Here is a 15,856-nt window from a genome sequence, read left to right as displayed (position 1 = left end):
CGATTTCATATACCTGATTCATCGCTACTGTAACAATTAAGGAGGAAATGCCGAAACAGTCAGCGGCCAAAACACGGACCCCTTCACTGCAAATGATTCTTCCCACTGAGTTGTCCACCTCCGCCCGTACCCAGGGGCATCAGTACAGGTGGTGTTTTAGGAGGCGCTTGGTCTTGGTCTGTGCTCGATGTGGCCGGGCTTCAGTGGCTCTCGTGTGTTTCTGCACTTCCTCGGCCCCTGGATGTGTCAGTCTTTACTGCTCTGTGGTTCTATTCACTAACATAGAGGATCAGGATGAACCTCTATTCCTTCCTACAGCCCAAACATAGAGTGATCCGGTGCTGCCCCGACTCACAGCGGACGGCACTATAAACACATATGAGTCCATGTCATAAAAGTAAATCCGCCCCGTGATAGATCCTTTTATTGGGCGACGCATTGTTTACAGAGACTCTCATCTGTACATCATGTACTTTATTGGACGGGGGTTGTATAAAGAGGAACGTTTCCAATAATCTACACGCAGAACAATGTTCAGAGCAGCCAAATATTACATCACGCGTCAGCCATGACCGGCAGCAGAGGTCAGGGTGGGCAGCAAGTAAGACGACGGGCAAGGAACACAAGTCCGAAAAGTGTCGAGCAGAACAAATCCAGACACAACTTTACAGACAAGAACCAAAAATAACTGGTCTGTGCCTGAGAGTGACAGGAGACCTAGCGGCGTGCTGGAGTGTCTGGGTGATCGGGGGACAGAAAGAAAGCCTCATCCTGTGATTATCCTCCAGAGCTGCACTCACTATTCTGCTGGTGCAGTCACTGTGTACATACATTACATTACTGATCCTGAGTTACATCCTGTATTATACCCCAGAGCTGCACTCACTATTCTGCTGGTGCAGTCACTGTGTACATACATTACATTACTGATCCTGAGTTACATCCTGTATTATACTCCAGAGCGGCACTCACTATTCTGCTGGTGCAGTCACTGTGCACATACATTACATTACTAATCCTGAGTTACATCCTGTATTATACCCCAGAGCTGCACTCACTATTCTGCTGGTGCAGTCACTGTGTACATACATTACATTACTGATCCTGAGTTACATCCTGTATTATACTCCAGAGCTGCACTCACTATTCTGCTGGTGCAGTCACTGTGTACGTACATTACATTACTGATCCTGAGTTACATCCTGTATTATACTCCAGAGCTGCGCTCACTATTCTGCTGGTGCAGTCACTGTGTACATACATTACGTTACTGATCCTAAGTTACCTCCTGTATTATACCCCAGAGCTGCGCTCACTATTCTGCTGGTGCAGTCACTGTGTACATACATTACATTACTGATCCTGAGTTACATCCTGTATTATACTCCAGAGCTGCGCTCACTATTCTGCTGGTGCAGTCACTGTGTACATACATTACGTTACTGATCCTAAGTTACCTCCTGTATTATACCCCAGAGCTGCGCTCACTATTCTGCTGGTGCAGTCACTGTGTACATACATTACATTACTGATCCTGAGTTACATCCTGTATTATACTCCAGAGCTGCGCTCACTATTCTGCTGGTGCAGTCACTGTGTACATACATTACATTACTGATCCTGAGTTACGTCCTGTATTATACCCCAGAGCTGCACTCACTATTCTACTGGTGCAGTCACTGTGTACATACATTACATTACTGATCCTGAGTTACATCCTATATTATACCCCAGAGCTGCACTCACTATTTTGCTGGTACAGTCAATGTGTACATACATTACATTACTGATCCTGAGTTACATCCAGTATTATACCCCAGAGCTGCACTCACTATTCTGCTGGTGCAGTCACTGTGTACATACATTACATTACTGATCCTGAGTTACATCCTGTATTATACTCCAGAGCTGCACTCACTATTCTGCTGGTGCAGTCACTATGTACATACATTACATTACTGATCCTGAGTTACATCCTGTATTATACTCCAGAGCTGCACTCACTATTCTACTGGTGCAGTCCCTGTGTACATACATTACATTACTGATCCTGAGTTACATCCTGTATTATACACCAGAGCTGCACTCACTATTCTGCTGGTGCAGTCACTGTGTACATACATTACATTACTGATCCTGAGTTACATCCTGTATTATACTCCAGAGCTGCACTCACTATTCTGCTGGTGCAGTCACTGTGTACATACATTACATTACTGATCCTGAGTCACATCCTGTATTATACCCCAGAGCTGCACTCACTATTCTGCTGGTGCAGTCACTGTGTACATACATTACATTACTAATCCTGAGTTACATCCTGTATTATACCCCAGAGCTGCACTCACTATTCTGCTGGTGCAGTCACTGTGTACATACATTACATTACTAATCCTGAGTTACATCCTGTATTATACCCCAGAGCTGCACTCACTATTCTGCTGGTGCAGTCACTGTGTACATACATTACATTACTGATCCTGAGTTACATCCTGTATTATACTCCAGAGCTGCACTCACTATTCTGCTGGTGCAGTCACTGTGTACGTGCATTACATTACTGATCCTGAGTTACATCCTGTATTATACTCCAGAGCTGCGCTCACTATTCTGCTGGTGCAGTCACTGTGTACATACATTACATTACTGATCCTAAGTTACCTCCTGTATTATACCCCAGAGCTGCGCTCACTATTCTGCTGGTGCAGTCACTGTGTGAATACATTACATTACTGATCCTGAGTTACATCCTGTATTATACTCCAGAGCTGCGCTCACTATTCTGCTGGTGCAGTCACTGTGTACATACATTACATTACTGATCCTGAGTTACGTCCTGTATTATACCCCAGAGCTGCACTCACTATTCTACTGGTGCAGTCACTGTGTACATACATTACATTACTGATCCTGAGTTACATCCTATATTATACCCCAGAGCTGCACTCACTATTTTGCTGGTACAGTCAATGTGTACATACATTACATTACTGATCCTGAGTTACATCCAGTATTATACCCCAGAGCTGCACTCACTATTCTGCTGGTGCAGTCACTGTGTACATACATTACATTACTGATCCTGAGTTACATCCTGTATTATACTCCAGAGCTGCACTCACTATTCTGCTGGTGCAGTCACTATGTACATACATTACATTACTGATCCTGAGTTACATCCTGTATTATACTCCAGAGCTGCACTCACTATTCTACTGGTGCAGTCCCTGTGTACATACATTACATTACTGATCCTGAGTTACATCCTGTATTATACACCAGAGCTGCACTCACTATTCTGCTGGTGCAGTCACTGTGTACATACATTACATTACTGATCCTGAGTTACATCCTGTATTATACTCCAGAGCTGCACTCACTATTCTGCTGGTGCAGTCACTGTGTACATACATTACATTACTGATCCTGAGTCACATCCTGTATTATACCCCAGAGCTGCACTCACTATTCTGCTGGTGCAGTCACTGTGTACATACATTACATTACTGATCCTGAGTTACGTCCTGTATTATACCCCAGAGCTGCGCTCACTATTCTGCTGGTGCAGTCACTGTGTACATGCATTACATTACTGATCCTGAGTTACGTCCTGTATTATACCCCAGAGCTGCGCTCACTATTCTGCTGGTGCAGTCACTGTCTACATGCATTACATGACTGATCCTGAGTTACCTCCTGTATTATACCCCAGAGCTGCACTCACTATTCTGCTGGTGCAGTCACTGTGTACATACATTACATTACTGATCCCGAGTTACATCCTGTATTATACCCCAGAGCTGCACTCACTATTCTGCTGGTGCAGTCACTGTGTGCATACATTACATTACTGATCCTGAGTTACATCCTATATTATACCCCAGAGCTGCACTCACTATTCTGCTGGTGCAGTCACTGTGTACATACATTACATTACTGATCCCGAGTTACATCCTGTATTATACCCCAGAGCTGCACTCACTATTCTGCTGGTGCACTCACTGTGTACATACATTACATTACTGATCCTGAGTTACATCCTGTATTATACTCCAGAGCTGCGCTCACTATTCTGCTGGTGCAGTCACTGTGTACATACATTACTTTACTGATCCTGAGTTACATCCTGTATTATACCCCAGAGCTGCGCTCACTATTCTGCTGGTGCAGTCACTGTGTACATACATTACATTACTGATCCTGAGTTACATCCTGTATTATACTCCAGAGCTGCACTCACTATTCTGCTGGTGCAGTCACTGTGTACATACATTACATTACTGATCCTGAGTTACATCCTGTATTATACTCCAGAGCTGCGCTCACTATTCTGCTGGTGCAGTCACTGTGTACATACATTACATTACTGATCCTGAGTTAGTTATATTTTCCATTGTGGACATTTTTGAGGGTTTTCAGGTCAACAACAAACACTGTTTCCCCATGGTAAATGCTCAGTGACGGTCAGGAAGAGGTTTAGGCTCTGTGCAGACACTGCGGATTTTGCTGCGGATCCGCAGCAGTTTCCCATGAATTTACAGTACCATGTAAACCTATGGGAAACGAAAACCGCAGTGCACATGCTGCGGAAAAAAACGCGCGGAAACGCAGCGGTTTACAATCCGCAGCATGTCAATTCTTTGTGCGGAATCCGCAGCGGTTTTTCATCTGCTCCAATAGAAAACTGCAGATGGAAATCCGCAGTAAAAACCGCAGCGGATTTTTCTACGTGTGCACATACCCTAAGAGTAGTAAGAGGTTAGCAGGTAATTTAGATTGTGAGCCCCATTGGGGACAGTGAAGATAATTAGTGATGAGCGAATATACTCGTTACTTGAGATTTCCTGAGCACGCTCGGGGGTCCTCCGAGTATTTTTTAGTGCTCGGAGATTTAGTTTTTCTTGCTGCAGCTGAATGATTTACATCTGTTAGCAGCATAAGTACATGTGGGGGTTGCCTGGTTGCTAGGGAACCCCCACATGTACTTATGCTGAGTAACAGATGTAAATCATTCAGCTGCAGCAATGAAAACTAAATCTTCGAGCACTAAAAAATACTCGGAGGACCCCCGAGCGTGCTCAGGAAATCTCAAGTAACGAGTATATTCGCTCATCACTACAGATAATGTCTGTAAAGCGCTGTGGAATTAATGGCGCTTTATAAGTGAGTAAAATAAATAAATAAGAGTGGGATCATGTAAACAAAGCTTCATGATTCCTGTGTTTCATTACAAACAGTTGTGTGATAAAGTGTTTGCCCCCTTCCTGATTTCCTATTCTTTTGCATGTTTGTCACACTTAAATGTTTCAGATTACCAAACAAATTTAATATCAGACAAAGATAAGACAAGTAATCGCAAAATGCAGTTTTGTAAATGAAGATCTTTATTATTAAGGTAAAAAGAAATCCAAACCTAAAGGGCCCTGTGTGAAAGTGATTCCCCCTTAGAATATAAATTGTGGTTTATCACATCTTTGGGAAGCTGAATTCAAATTCCCTAGCCACACCCAGGGCTGATTACTGCCACACCTGCCCTCAAGAAATCACTTAAATAGGACCTGCCTGGCAGAGTGAAGTAGACCAAAAGATCCTCAAAAGCTAGGCATCATGCTGCGGTCCAAAGAAATTCTGGAACAAATGAGAAACAAATTAATTGAGATCTATCAGTCTGGAAAAAAGTTACAAAGCCATTTCTAGAGCTTTGGGACTCCAGGGAACCACCGTGAGAGCCATTATTCACAAATTACTAAATCATGGAACACTGGTGAACCTTCCCAGGAGTGCCCGGCCGACCAAAATTACCCCAAAAGTACAGGAACTACTCATAAAAGAGGTTCTAAAGACCCCATAACAACATCCAAAGAACTGCAAGCCTCACTTGCCTCAGTTAAGGTCAGTGTTCATTACTACACCATAAGAAAGAGACTGGGCAAAAATGTCCGGCATGCCAGAGTCCTAAGACCAAATCCACTACTGAGCAATAAGAACATAAAGACTAGTCTCAGTTCTGCCAGAGAACGCATTTTGATGATCCTCAAGACTTTTAGGAGAATACTCTGTGGACTGACGAGACAAAAGTAAAACTTTTTGGAAGGTCTATGTGTCATTACATCTGGCGTAGAAGTAACACGGCATTTCTGAAATGGAACATCATACCAACAGTAAAATATGGTGGTGGTTGTGTGATGGTCTGGGGTTGTTTTGCTGCTTCAAGACCAGGAAGACTTGCTGTGGTAAATGGAACAATGAATTCTGCTGTCTACCAGTGAGCAAATTGCCTCTTCTGAGAAAAAGAGGACTTAAACTCTATAGCGCCACCTGTTGGAAGTAGCGATCCTACAAGTCACAATCAACCCTTTAACGAGTCGTGCAATATGACTTAGGATAAAAGCCAAATCAATATCTCAATTCGCAGACACGATGTTTCGGGTTGTTGGCTCTCGTCAGAGCGAAGCATGAGAACTGATTTGGCTAGGTGAGAGGCTCTGGACTGTGGTCTAAGGGGTATCGTTTCTCCTTATGGAGAGTGACATACCATCTCTGGCTTGTCAAGGTAAGGAGGCTTATTCGCCGTGCAATGCTCCTCCAAGACACATCAGCAAGTCCACCTCTGAATGTATTAAGGAAAACAAAATTAAGACTTTGGAGTGTCCTAGTCAAAGTCCGGGCCTTAATCCAATTGAGATGCTGTGGCGTGACCTTACAATGGCGGTTCATGCTGAATGGCAGTTGATGCTTCACTTTTTCACACAGGGCCCTGTAGGTTTGGATTTCTTTCCTCTGAATAATAAAGATCTTCATTTAAAAACAGCATTTTGCGATTTCTTGTGTTCTCTTTGTCTAATATTTACATTTGTTTGGCGTCAGAAACATTTAAGTGCAACAAACATGCAAAAGAATAGGAAAACCGGAAGGGAGCAAACACTTTTTCACGCAGCTGTAGGTCTTTCCACAATATGTTCCCCTTTTGAAGTTATCACAGGCTTCTCATCCAGCCATATAATTATTCCAGCTTTGCACTGATGATGGGTAAACACCCTGAAACATGTTTCTGCACATGGAGTTTCTTGTTTGGCTCCATTTCCTAAGTCATTTGATGGGAGTGGGTATTGACTTTTTGGACTGACTTTTAGGATTGCTACCCTCCAATAGGTGGCGCTAGAGGTCAGTGCTCATCCTCACTGATGAGGATGTTTGCTTTGTTACATTGTAACACTTCTCACTATGTTCACGCTGCAAGGTCACCCAGTGGGTGCGGGTCCAAGGAGCCCACTTAGGGACTGTCATCCTATAAACCATCACCATGCAGCCGGCCTAGCAATATAATATCACGGCGGCCGGTTCTAGGACGGAGCCCTCCTCATCGCTCTGCTCGGCGCACAGCCACCGGGATCCTTTGTCTGCAGGTTGTTACATAATCCCGGCTATCATCTACTTCAGGAAATTGGCTCATTTGTTACGTTCCTGCTGAGCTAATCTGCTGCGCGCCAATAAGGGAGCGACTCCCATCATGTATCATGTTAATGCTGCACCTCTAATAGACCACCGGGGGCAGCGTGCAATATCACAGAGGGGGCATCACTCATGTGGAACATTCTGTCTCCTCCATGAAAAGCCCAGGATACAAAGATGAATGGGAGCGCTGCAGCCTCCTCCATTATATCTGTACAGCTGCTATAAGATAGGCATAGTTATCAGTGATAAGGAGCATGCTGGTATAACCTGGGCATCTACCAGGTATAATTATATATGTACAGCTGGTATAACCTGGGCATCTCCTGTATATAATTATATATGTACAGCTGGTATAACCTGGGCATCTCCTAGGTATAATTATATATGTACAGCTGGTATAACCTGGGCATCTACCAGGTATAATTATATATGTACAGCTGGTATAACCTGGGCATCTCCTAGGTATAATTATATATGTACAGCTGGTATAACCTGGGTATCTTCTGTATATAATTATATATGTACAGCTGGTATAACCTGGGTATCTCCTGTATATAATTATACATGTACAGCTGGTATAACCTGGGCATCTTCTGTATATAATTATATATGTACAGCTGGTATAACCTGGGGATCTCCTGTATATAATTATATATGTACAGCTGGTATAACCTGGGCATCTCCTGTATATAATTATATATGTACAGCCGGTATAACCTGGGCATCTCCTGTATATAATTATATATGTACAGCCGGTATAACTTGGGAATCTCCTGTATATAATTATATATGTACAGCCGGTATAACCTGGGTATCTTCTGTATATAATTATATACGTACAGCTGGTATAACCTGGGAATCTCCTGTATATAATTATATACGTACAGCTGGTATAACCTGGGCATCTTCTGTATATAATTATATATGTACACCTGGTATAACCTGGGCATCTCCTGTATATAATTATATATGTACAGCTGGTATAACCTGGGTATCTCCTGTATATAATTATATACGTACAGCCGGTATAACCTGGGCATCTCCTGTATATAATTATATACGTACCGCCGGTATAACCTCGGCATCTCCTGTATATAATTATATACGTACAGCCGGTATAACCTGGGCATCTCCTGTATATAATTATACATGTACGGCTGGTATAACCTGGGCATCTCCTGTATATAATTATATATGTACAGCTGGTATAACCTGGGCATCTCCTGTATATAATTATATATGTACAGCTGGTATAACCTGGGCATCTCCTGTATATAATTATATATGTACAGCTGGTATAACCTGGGCATCTCCTAGGTATAATTATATATGTACAGCCGGGATAACCTGGGCATCTCCTGTATATAATTATATATGTACAGCCGGTATAACCTGGGCATCTCCTGTATATAATTATATATGTACAGCTGGTATAACCTGGGTATCTCATGTATATAATTATATATGTACAGCTGGTATAACCTGGGCATCTTCTGTATATAATTATATATGTACAGCTGGTATAACCTGGGCATCTCCTGTATATAATTATATATGTACAGCTGGTATAACCTGGGTATCTCCTGTATATAATTATATATGTACAGCCGGTATAACCTGGGCATCTCCTGTATATAATTATATATGTACAGCTGGTATAACCTGGGCATCTTCTGTATATAATTATATATGTACAGCTGGTATAACCTGGGCATCTCCTGTATATAATTATATATGTACAGCTGGTATAACCTGGGCATCTCCTGTATATAATTATATATGTACAGCTGGTATAACCTGGGTATCTCATGTATATAATTATATATGTACAGCTGGTATAACCTGGGCATCTCCTGTATATAATTATATATGTACAGCTGGTATAACCTGGGCATCTCCTAGGTATAATTATATATGTACAGCCGGGATAACCTGGGCATCTCCTGTATATAATTATATATGTACAGCTGGTATAACCTGGGTATCTCCTGTATATAATTATATATGTACAGCTGGTATAACCTGGGCATCTCCTGTATATAATTATATATGTACAGCTGGTATAACCTGGGCATCTCCTGTATATAATTATATATGTACAGCTGGTATAACCTGGGCATCTCCTAGGTATAATTATATATGTACAGCCGGGATAACCTGGGCATCTCCTGTATATAATTATATATGTACAGCTGGTATAACCTGGGCATCTCCTGTATATAATTATATATGTACAGCTGGTATAACATGGGCATCTCCTGTATATAATTATATATGTACAGCTGGTATAACCTGGGCATCTCCTGTATATAATTATATAGGTACGGCTGCTATAACCTGGGTATCTCCTGTGGATCAGTAGTGGTGATGTTATTTGCAGATAATGGTTTGCGCTGGCTTTGTTACTCACACTTTTCTTTCTTTAATCTTGTATATTACTTTTAGTTCTTATTGTGTAGATAAATACGTTTCAGCAAGTTACCGCTGACTGATCGGACTTCTTGGTTTTGTGCCTGTTTTTATATCTTTGCATTGATAGATTGGGACCATCATCCTACAGGCGGAGGTGTATTATGGCGGAGGATTGGACATCGCTGCTCCGCGCACAGAAATGGCCGATGCTGAAGGCGTTTGCCCCCAAAGTCAGACACTTGGTTTGGGACTATAATTCCAATAGTTGACCCTTTGCTGAGTGTTTTGTGTCCTCCTCCTTTCCTCCCATTCTCCTGTTATGTGTGTCAGGCTTCTCTGCAGTTTGAGCTTTATAGTCAGAAGCTTCCCTCACATTATGGAGACTGATACATTGGATGTTGTTCCATTATCTTATCAGGTCCTTTATGTCAAGAGAAGGGTCCAGCCGCCTCCATGGAAAGAAGACTAATGACACGGGGCATCATGGAAAAGGTGAATCGCCCTCTGGGAACACAGAACACAAAGAAAGCGGCTTATAGCAGAGATTACAGAGGTGACATTTATAGACCTGCATGTGACCGACAAGAAAACGACACAGATAGATAGATAGATAGATAGATAGATAGATAGATAGATAGATAATAGATAGATAGATAGATAGATAGATAGATAATAGATAATAGATAGATAATAGATAGATAGATGATAGATAGATAATAGATAGAAAGATAGATAATAGATAGATAGATAGATATATAGATAATAGATAGATAGATAGATAGATAGATAGATAGATAGATAGATAGATAGATAGATAATAGATAGATAATAGATAGATAGATAATAGATAGATAGATGATAGATAATAGATAGATTATAGATAGATAGATAGATAATAGATAGATAGATAATAGATAGATAGATAATATAATAATCTTTATTTTTATATAGCGCTAACATATTCCGCAGCGCTTTACAGTTTGCACACATTATCATCACTGTCCCCGATTGGGCTCACAATCTAGAATTCCTATCAGTATGTCTTTGGTATGTGGGAGGAAACCGGAGTGCCCGGAGGAAACCCACGCAAACACGGAGAGAACATACAAACTCTTTGCAGATGTTGTCCTAGGTGGGATTAGAACCCAGGACCCCAGCGCTGCAAGGCTGTAGTGCTAACCACTGTGCCACCGTGCTGCCCAATAATAGATAGATAGATGATAGGTGATACATAGATTAATGATAGATAATAGATAGATGATAGATAATGGATGGATAGATGACAGATAGATGGATAATAGATATATAATAGATAGGTAGATAGATAGATAGATAGATAGATAGATAGATAGATAGATAATAGATAGATGGATAAGATAATAGATAGATAATAGATAGATAGATAGATAGATAGATAGATAGATAGATAGATAGATGATAGATAACATATAGATAGATAATAGATAGATAGATAGATAGATAGATAGATAGATAGATAGATAGATAGATAGATAGATAGATAATATAAAGATAGATAATAGATAGATGGATAATAGACAGATAATAGATGATAGATAATATATAGATGGATAATAGTTAGATAATAGTTAGATAATAGATAGATACATAGAAGTACAATACTTTGAGAGCAGGCCTAGTAAACATTTGCATTGTTATCTGTGCCAATCTTTCCATGGATCGACCAATCCTCCAAGTAATTAAAAACTGTGAAGGCAGGATATCGTTTCGGGAAAAAAATATAAAATGTGATTTATTAGCGCTGCGGCTCAGCAACGTTCCGATTCGCATGAGAACCTTTGTTAAGCGCACGGTGAATGGTGATTTCGGCTGTGGGCTCAATACTGCGCCATAATATGTATAAAAGAGTCAAGTCCCCCCAGGGTAACCAAATAACGTGCAGCGACCTTCTTTGTCTCTTTGTCTCTTTTTCTCCAGTTAGTAATACAGATATTAACAATAAAACTAATAATTAGTTGCATTCGGTTTTGCCACCTGTGTAGAAGTCCAATCTATCAAGATAAAAAAAAAATTGTTTAACCCCTACAGTAAACTTATTTGGCAAAAATTCAGTAAAACAAAAAAAAAAACTGAAAGAACAGAATTGCCAATTTTTGGTTGCAGCATTTCCCACACAAAAAAAAAACTAAAAGAAGTTATCAAAATATTCTATGTCACGTGCCCCAAAATGACATCACTAAAAACATCAGTTTGCCTCAAAGTCCTCAAACCGCTTCATCAGCAGAAAAGTAAAAACGTTACAGGTCTTGGATTTGTTTGTTTTTTTATTTATTTACAAAGTTCTTATTTTTTAACCCCTTAAAAAAAAATCTTTACAAGTTTAATATCTCTGTAATCGCCCTGATGTAAGGAATCAGGAGCAGCTTATTTCTTTCCATATAATGAACAAGCGATGGCGGAATATCCCGATTTCCAGTATATTACATGATAACATGAACAATGTCATTCAAAACTGCAACTGGTCCGAGAAAAGAAGTCGTATGGATGGAAAAAAATAAGGAGTTATGGCTTCAAGAAGATGGGAAGGAAACAACATAAGTGCAAGAATTAAAATTGGACAGCGCTCTGTGAGCGAAACACATGAGCGACCTTAAAGGGATTGTCCCACAAACAAAGTATATTTTAATTAATAGATCTTAAAATAAGCACACAATCACAAATGGGGCATACTGGCATAATATGTTATGTAAGAGCAGTAAAATATGAAATATGCAATAGCAAAGAAAAAAATAATACAGATAATAAAGTATGATGCCAACAAAAGTGCTCCCCCAAACACAGTATGATACTGTCACGGGCTTACCGCAACAGAGAGCAACCAGAAGACCGCAGCGCCTGATTGCTCCTACTCCTGCATTGAAGAGGAGCACTTCTTCTTAAATGGTGTTCATTTCTTTGGGCAGTACAGGGGTTAACCGGGCATGTTGGGATCTCTGAGAGTCTGAGCTCTCAGCTGAGCTCGGTTAGCCACTCCTATCCCCTAGATAATGTGGGTCCTGATTGACACATTGTCAGAGCTAGCTTATGCTGCATGGCTGGGAGGAGAAGAGTTTAGGTAGTTCTATGAGAAGGAGTTTGGAGGAGTTATCTGTCACTGTTGCGTGGGTTTACAAGTGTGATAATTCCCTTCCCTCCTCTTACTTTGGTTTTCCCCCCATCCTCCACTCCCCGGTGCATTCTTTTGTTATATGTGAGTGTATATTTGTATGCTTGGTATTTTTTTCACCATTGTTCGTGTTGCCTTGTTTGTCGGGTTGGTGTACTGCAGTGCACGGCAGCTCCCCTCTTCCCTGGGTTGGTTAAGGGAACAGACGGAGGGCTGATTCAGGAGATAAGGCAAGGGTGGAGGCCCCGACATCTTCACCTTCAGAAGTATCCCGGGGAATAGGGCAAATTAGGGTGCCCCCTAGTGTTAGGGACAGGGAAGGATCCACTGGTCCCGGGTCACCCTACAGCTGTCGTGACAGTGACCCCAACAGTAAATTCCTCCACAGAACAATCCACATGCATGGTATGATGACCCTACTCCCTCTCTGCCTCAACACCCCCAGCAAAGTATGGTGACCCCATCACAGTTCAATTTCCCAACTGTGATCACCACACAGTCCTCAATGCAGAAAAATGGGCCCCACATAGTTCTCCATGCAGAAAAATGGGCCCCACATAGTTCTCCATGCAGAAAAATGGGCCCCACATAGTTCTCCATACAGTATAATGGGCCCCACGTAGCCCATGCAGTATAATGGGCCTCACATAGTCCTCCATACAGTATAATGGGTTTCCGCATAGCCCTCTATAGCATTGGCATCGCTGCACGCTTCTCATCCTTCACTCCCCTGGCAGGGACACTGACTCAATCACTGTCACGGCCTCCGTTATTCACTTCCGAATACTCCGCACAGTTCTCAGATCCCCGGGCACTGTGCTTAGGGCGTGCACTCTCCTGGTCTCTTAAAGAAATAGTGCACGCCATCCTAAAGTGTCCCCAACTAATGACTGGGAGACACTTATCATTTAAGGCACTGCCACCTTTGAGAGGTGCCTGAGCAATGTGTATACTCTGCCTTATTAGCATGCATGCTCGTACTCAGGTCCCCTGTTCTAGTTTATCTTCCAGTACCTGCCTGTATACTAGCAGCTTCAGTCTGCACCTGCCGGTTCTCACCTGTACACCAGCTGTTCCTGCCAGCATCTGCTGTTCCTGTTGTCCTGCTGTGCCTGCCTGTATCAGCCGAGCTTACCGTTTCTAGGTTGTTCCAGCTCCGTGCCCTTGGGGGTCAGTCTGGAGCCAAGTCTAACCCCAGGATCAGGGTATCTAGCAAAGAGTCAGGTATTCACCTAGTTACGCCCGTCAAGGCTCTCCTAGCACCACGGCACAGTGGTCCACCATCATTTCTTTTGCACCCTCCATATAGTTTAATGGCCACCGCATTGCCCTCCATGCAGTATAATGAGCCCCACATAGTCCTCCATACACTATATTGAACCCTTCATAGGCCTCCATACAGTATAATGGACCCCACATAGGCCTCTATACAGTATAATTGGCCCCTGCCTAGCCTTCCATACAATATAATGGACCCAAATAGGCCTCTATACAGTATATTGGGCCTTCCATAGGCTTTCATACAGTATAATGGGCCTCCGCATAAACCCTCAATGCAGTATAATGAGCCCCACATTAAAATAAAAAAAAACCTCCCCTTTCACCAATCCCGCGCTCCTCCGGTCTCTGCAGTCATACTGTTGAAGGTGCGATAACAGGCGGGGGGATGCCCGGGATCGCGGGTGGCCAAACACACTCACCCTGCGGGCCAGACTTTGACATATGTGGTCTAGACTGATAAAGGAGTTAAATCAGCAAATCTCTAGTGGTCTAGGAGTACAAAAACTAATGAAACAATCACTATTGGGGAAAGGAGTTTATGAATACATCCCGGGTGGTCTAGGGTGGCAAAGGAGTTAATGAGTACATCCCTGGTGGCCTAAGGTAATCTAAAGTAATCTAATGTAGGAATAGAATGAACAATTACAGCCCTGATTGCTCTGGTCAGCAAAGGAGATAAAAACTACATCCCTGATGGTCTAGAGAAGTAAAACGTTAATGAGTTCATCCTTGCCGATGTAGGATAGTAGAGAAGATATTGAGTAAATCCCTGCTGGTCTAGGATAGTAAAAAAGTTAATTATTACATCCCTGGTGGTGTAGGGTAGTAAAGGAATTAGTGAGCACATCACTAGTGGTCTTAATTAGTATCAAAGTTAATTAGTACATGACTGGTGTCTAGTGTAGTAAAAGAATATGAGTGCATCCCTGGCGGACTAGGTTAGCAGAAAAGTTAATTAGTACATCCCCGGTGGTCTAGGGTGGTAAAGGAATATGAGTACATCCCTGGTGCACTAGGTTAGCGGAAAAGTTATTAGTACATCCCTGGTGGTCTAGGGTGGTAAAGGAATATGAGTACATCCCTGGTGGACTAGGTTAGCGGAAAAGTTAATTAGTACATCCCTGGTGGTCTAGGGTGGTAAAGGAATATGAGTACATCCCTGGTGGACTAGGTTAGCGGAAAAGTTAATTAGTACATCCCTGGTGGTCTAGGGTGGTAAAGGAATATGAGTACATCCCTGGTGGACTAGGTTAGCGGAAAAGTTAATTAGTACATCCCTGGTGGTCTAGGGTGGTAAAGGAATATGAGTACATCCCTGGTGGACTAGGGTGGTAAAGGAATTACGGTAACGAGTACTTCCCTGGTGGTTTTGCACAGAACGCTCTTTCTTCAGGTGTACTCCGTCGGTTTCGCACAGAACGCTCTTTCTTCAGGTGTACTCCGTCATATATTGACCGTCACCCACTTTTCCTAGAAATGAATAAAACTAAGAAACAAGTCTAGAACTTCTTTTTACTGTATGTTCTAAGGGTGAATTATGGCAATCAAGACTCCAGCAAACTA

Source organism: Ranitomeya imitator, chromosome 5 (assembly GCF_032444005.1).
Source record: "Ranitomeya imitator isolate aRanImi1 chromosome 5, aRanImi1.pri, whole genome shotgun sequence".
NCBI lineage: Eukaryota > Metazoa > Chordata > Amphibia > Anura > Dendrobatidae > Ranitomeya > Ranitomeya imitator.
Note: the sequence above shows the minus strand (reverse complement) of the source record.